This window comes from Triticum dicoccoides, chromosome 3A, assembly GCF_002162155.2.
Source record: "Triticum dicoccoides isolate Atlit2015 ecotype Zavitan chromosome 3A, WEW_v2.0, whole genome shotgun sequence".
NCBI lineage: Eukaryota > Viridiplantae > Streptophyta > Magnoliopsida > Poales > Poaceae > Triticum > Triticum dicoccoides.
In genome coordinates this window covers 355,813,947-355,820,094 of record NC_041384.1, presented here as the reverse complement: position 1 = coordinate 355,820,094, position 6,148 = coordinate 355,813,947, and positions in this window count along the sequence as shown.

Genomic DNA, 6,148 nt, shown 5'->3' with positions numbered 1-6,148 from the left:
CGCCGCGCCAGGTTCGCCCAGGCCGAGGGCCGGCCCGCGCGGGCCCATACCGTCGCCGCCGCCCGCCCGCGGCCTCCCGAGGCACGCGCCGCCCGCCGAGGCACGCCGCCTGGCCGCCACATCGCTGCTCCGCCGCGGAGGCACTGCTCCGGCCTCGCCTCATCTGCCGCCACGCCTGCGGCCACCGCCACTGTCCACCCCGCGTCGGCGTGCGCCTCCTCCCCACCGGCGCCTCTCCTCGCCGACCTCGGTCCGGCCGCTTCCGGCGACCGCCGTCAACTCTGGCGACCTAGCGCAGCGTCTCCGGCCACCTTGAGTGCCTCGCCGACGAACCTCGGTTCGCCCGCCCAGATCCAGATCCGGTCAAACGAGGTTGACCTAATTTTTTCCTCTAAGTCCCCAGTATTTTTGGGCATTTTCATCGCATCATAACTTTGCATCCGTGTCTCCATTTTGGGCGTGTAGCATATCAAATTGTTTGACTCGACGAGTACATCATTTCATTCCATTGCACCATGTTCATTTGAGTTCATCTTGATACCCTAAATGCTGTTGCAAGAGTGCTAGTTTATATTAGTTTCAGATTCTTATCAGTAATTGGACATTTGTCATTTTTGCCATGATTGATGTGTGCCTCCTATGAACTTGAGCCCTACATGTGTTTTGAAGTATGCCATGCCATCTTTACAGGGGTGTATGCCATGTATTTTTGTGATCACTGTGGTGACTAGCACAAGCATGCCAAGTAGCTCTCGTGCTGTTGCTGATTTCAGGGACTTAGAAATATTCTAAGTCATTGCCCTGATAATATTTTTATGCCATGTTTCCTTGTAGCTACAGAGTGATCCATGCCTCTTTTGAGCATGATCAGTAAGGATGTTTTGTAGATATTGTTGTGCTCTGTCCATCCATGTCTTTGTTTGCCATTATGGAGCACTGTATCTTGACTCAATCGAGCTCTACCTTTGCTATAAAATGCTCTTGGCAGATTGTTTACATGTTAAGCATTTTTGCCGAGGTTGTTGTAGTTGTTCCACGCATGCTATGTTGTTGTTCTTGCCATGTTTAGCTTCTATGCCATGTCTACTTGCTGGGTGTATGCTTAGTTTGTCATGCAATTCCTTGTGGTGAGTGCATCAGGCTCGTAAACATGCCTACTCAATATCTATTTTACCATGTTCTAGTTTTCTACTAAGTCTGAATCTGTTAACGATAATTTCAATGTTCGCATGGTTGTCATTGTATTTTCTGATCCCTTTTGGCTTATGGTTAGTAAGGGACTTTTGTTATATGCTTTGAGTAGTTTCATGCCATGCCTTGCTTTGCTATGATATGTTCATGTAGCATGTTGTTATCTTTCTCTAAACATTGCTTCCTGATGTTAAATTCCTGACATGTTAATTTTACTAAGTCTGTAACCTGATATCTTTTGCACTTTTGCCATGCTTGTTTGAACCTGCTATTGAGTGAATTAGCCGTAGCTCAGTGTTCATCTTTTGTCAAGCATCTTGAGTGAATCCCTGCCATGTATTTTGTTGCTATGTTAGAGTGTAGTAGCTTGTTGTTATTGATGCATTTAGATGGCCTCGTGTAGTTAATCGCAGAACGGTGACATATTTGTTTTGCTTGCCATTTGCAAACCGTGCATCCGATTCCGGTGATCTTCATGTCGATTTCGACCGAAATCAACTCATCTTTCCAGTGGCACGCTTGATTTTCCAAGTTGATGCCATGTTCAATCTTTCCTTTCCGATGCATGCATATGCATTGCATATCACATCCCGCATATCATGCCATGTTTTGCATCATGTTGTTTGTGCTTTGCACGTGGTTGATTGTGTCTCCCTTTTCTTGTGTTCTTGCTTTGGGTAGAGCCGGGAGACGAGTTCGTGTTCGAGGTACCCGTTGAGTACGCTTACGAGGATCAAGCTTTTGTCTTCTCGGAGAACTTTGCAGGCAAGATGACCAGACCCTCAAAATCACTTCTATCTTTGCTTGCTAGATGCTCACTCTTTTGCTATGCCTATGCTGCAATACCTACCACTTGCTATTTTCATTGCCATGAGACTCTAACCCACCTTGTCCTAGCAAACCGTTGTTTGGCTATGTTACCGCTTTGCGCATCCCCTCTTATAGCGTTGTTAGTTGCAGGTGAAGATGGATTTTGTTCCAAGTTGGAATATGGATATTTGTTGGGATATCAAAATATCTCTTATTTAAGTAATGCATCTATATACTTGGTAAAGGGTGGAAGGCTTGACCTTATGCCTGGTGTTTTGTTCCACTCTTGCCGCCCTAGTTTCCGTCATACCGGTGTTATGTTCCTTGATTTTGCGTTCCTTACACGGTCGGGTTATAATGGGGACCCCTTGACAGTTCTCTTTGAATAAAACTCCTCCAGCAAGGCCCAACCTTAGTTTTACCATTTGCACTAACAACCTACCACCTTCCCTTGGGTTCTGCAGACTGAAGGGTCATCTTTATTTTAACCCCCCGGGCCAGTGCTTCTCTAAGTGTTGGTCCAAAATGGGCAGCCTGCGAGGCCACCTCGGGGAAACCCGAGGGTTTGTTTTACTCGTAGCTTGACCTATCTGGTGTTTCCCTGAGAACAAAGATATGTGCAGCTCCTATCGGGATTGTCGGCGCATCGGGTGGCTTTGCTGGTTTAGTTTTACCATTGTCGAGATGTCTTGTAACCGGGATTCCGAGTCTGATCGGGTTGTATTGGGAGAAGGAATATCCTTCGTTGATAGTGAGAGCTTGTGATGGGCTAAGTTGGTACACCCCTGCAGGGTTTTGAACTTTCGAAAGCCGTGCCCGTGGTTATGGGCAGATGGGAATTTGTTAATGTCCGGTTGTAGAAAAGCTGAGACTTATATTAATTAAAAAGTCATCAACCGCGTGTGTAGCCGTGATGATCTCTTCTCGGCGGGGTCCTGGAAGTGAACACGGTGTTGGAGTTATGCTCCAACGTAAGTAGTCTAGGATCACTTCTTGATAATAGATTCTTGACCGTGCTTTGCCTTCTCTTATCGCTCTCTTTTGCGTAAGTTAGCCACCATATATGCTAGTGCTTGCTGCAGCTCCAACTCATACCTTTTCCCTACCCATAAGCTTAAATAGTCTTGATCGCGAGGGTGTAAGATTGCTGAGTCCCCGTGACTCACATTTTACTTCCAAACCAGTTTGCAGGTGCCGATGATATCGTGCAGGTGACACAACCGAGCTCAAGGAGGAGCTCGATGAAGATCTCGTGTTTCATTGTGTTGTTTCGTTTTCCAGTTGATCAGTAGTGGAGCCCAGTCGGGGCGATCAGGGATCTGCAGCATTAGGAGTGGTCTTCTTTTATTTTGGTTCCGTAGTCAGACCTTGTTTGTATCTGGATGTTGTAATGTTATATTCATGTATTGTGTGAAGTGGCGATTGTAAGCCAACTCTGCACCTCTTTCTTATTCAGTACATGGGATGTGTAAAGATTACCCCTCTTGCGACATTGCCTTCAATGCGGTTATGCCTCTAAGTCATGCTCCGACACGTGGGAGATATAGCTGCATCGCGGGTGTTACAGCTATAGCGTGCTAGTTTTTCACTGTTAAATCCTAAGGTCGGCCGGAAGATATGTGATGATCAAGTATAGAAACGCCTTCAACATCAACAAATTTTTTTATCTTCCGACGAATCAAAATCATGAGTCAAGATGGTTAATCATTTAATAAGATTGGAAGAGATCAAGAGAGTTAGATAAATTATTTCATTTGCAAAAAAAGAAAGATAAGTACATTATTATACATGGATTAATGTATGGTCGTTTGTGTAACACTCAGAGCTTTCCAAAATAGTGTGCAGGGGAGCATGAGGCACTGGCTTGACCTTCCAAAACATTGCATCGCCCAGTTCATAACTTCGTATGGGTCTCATCTTACTCCTGCCGCGGGCTCCTGGTTAAATGGGTATTGCATCCGAGAGTCTTGTCAGCTTGGTTGCCACTCGGGGGAGTTCTTGTCCGAATGCTAGTTAAATCCTCTTCCTTGCGTATGTTGAGCAGCAGCTTCCGATTGAGTGAGTGCCCTCCAGCAGTAGGCACCCCCGTGGTAAGGGTTACTGTAGCGAGGTGATTTGCAAGGGATTCAGCTTCACGCTACTTTGCAACCAGTAGCAGTTGTTCTCTCTGATGAACAATGCGTCGCCATCCCAGTTGCCGAACTGCCGGAGGATCATCACGCGTACTCGTGCGTCTGATTCGTCCATGATTCTCAACATCAGCTTAAGCAGGTACATCGAGTCTCATGTGACATGACCTCCCACTAGAAAAAAAGACAGATCCATGAAACTTTGGGCCGAACAAATTTTTTTCCTATCATACTTATGACACTTCTATGACAATAATTGTGACAAAACCCGGTATCATCATATATGTGGTGGGGTCCTACTTCTATGACAAAAAATCCTGATAGAAAATGGGCTTTTCGTCCAGGGCGGGCCGGAGATGCAGCAGCGTGACATTCTTTGGGCCGTCCATGACAGAAAAAACCCGTGGTAGAAGCGAGGGCGAGGAAAATATTGGGAGTTCCCAGTTACGGTGACTGGTCGAGGTCCGAGCGATGCGGGTTTCTCACGTACGTACGCGCGTGTCTGTGAGGCGTTGCGCTCTAACTAAACCAGAGCGAGGCATTGGGCTCTAACTGAACCCGAGCAATTGCACTGCAGGCTACGCGTTACTGAACCCGAGCGATCAATCGATGGCTGTTAACTGAACCCAATCGAGCGATTCCTTCGCTACTGCTGCTAATTGAAGCTGATCAATGCTGCCTCTGGATGAAGAGTGAGCGTTGTTGGGGGGTTTGGATGAACAGTTCCCGGTGGGGGTTGGATGAATAGGAACCCGTCGTAGTAGAGGCCGTTGCCGCTGGATGAACAGTACCCCGATCGATCGAGCCGGTGGATGAACAGGACCCCGTGGAGGGCTGGATGAACAGGACCCTGTGGAGGGCTGGTTGAACAGTAGCCGATGGAGGGCTAGTTGAACAGTAGCCGGTGGAGGGCTAGATGAACAGTAGCCCATGGAGGGGTGGTTGAACAAGACCGCGTGGAGAGGGCTGGTTGAACAGTAGCCGGTGGAGGCTGGATGAACAAGAGCCAGTGGATGAACAGTCGCGGGTGGAGGCTGGGGGAGGTCGACGGTGGATGAACAGTACCCTGTGGAGGCTAGAGGAGGTCAACGGTGGAGATGAACAATATCCTATGGAGTCCCGTTTTGCGGTACTCCACACCCCTCCCGATGAACAGGACCCCCGTTTTGACCGTAGCGCTCCATCACAAGTCTGTTTTCTCCGTTTTGCGGTATGCCACACCCCTCCCGGTCAACAGGACCCCGTTTCGACCGTAGGAGGTCCAAGAGAAGTCTGTTTCCTCTGTTTTGAGGTATGCCAGACCCCTCCTGATGAACATGATCCCGTTTCGACGTGGCCGATCAAACACAAGGCAGTTTCCTCCGTTCTACGGTATGCCAGGCCTCGTTTCCATCGGTTGTTCCATCCAAGCCGGTTGGCTCCCGATGAACATGACGACGCATTCCGTTCCGACCCATCCGGTTGGCTCCCCATGAACACGACGACGATGTAGTTTCTCCGTTCCGACCCAGCCATGTACACGAGCCCTGGCCATACGTATGCGCGAGTAGGCGTTGGAGACCCCGTCTGTATGTACGTACGTGGCTGTATTTACTTTCTTGCACCCTGGCCATTGTACATACGTGTACATGCTACATGCATGGCTCTACTACGACATGTGCGTGCCTCTACTATGACACATGCGCGCCTCTACATCGACCAGTATGTATGTACATGTTCGCAACCAGAATGACAACGCTACATACGCTTCAACCAGGTGGGTCCCGACTCTCAAGCACTTCCTTGCGTGCGAAGATGTAGCTGGTGGGTCCTAGCAGTCAGGGGGGAAACATTTTTTTTGCGAAATACGGTGGCCCGTCCGATGGGTCCCTGCTGTAAGGTAGAGGAATAATTATTTTGCGCGTAATAAGGAGGCACTTCCTTGCTGCGGCCATGGACCCAGCTATCAGCCTCTCCATGTACAGTACTCTTCCGATGGAAGTCGTTCCTTGACAACGTTGACCACGCCGCGCAGAGAG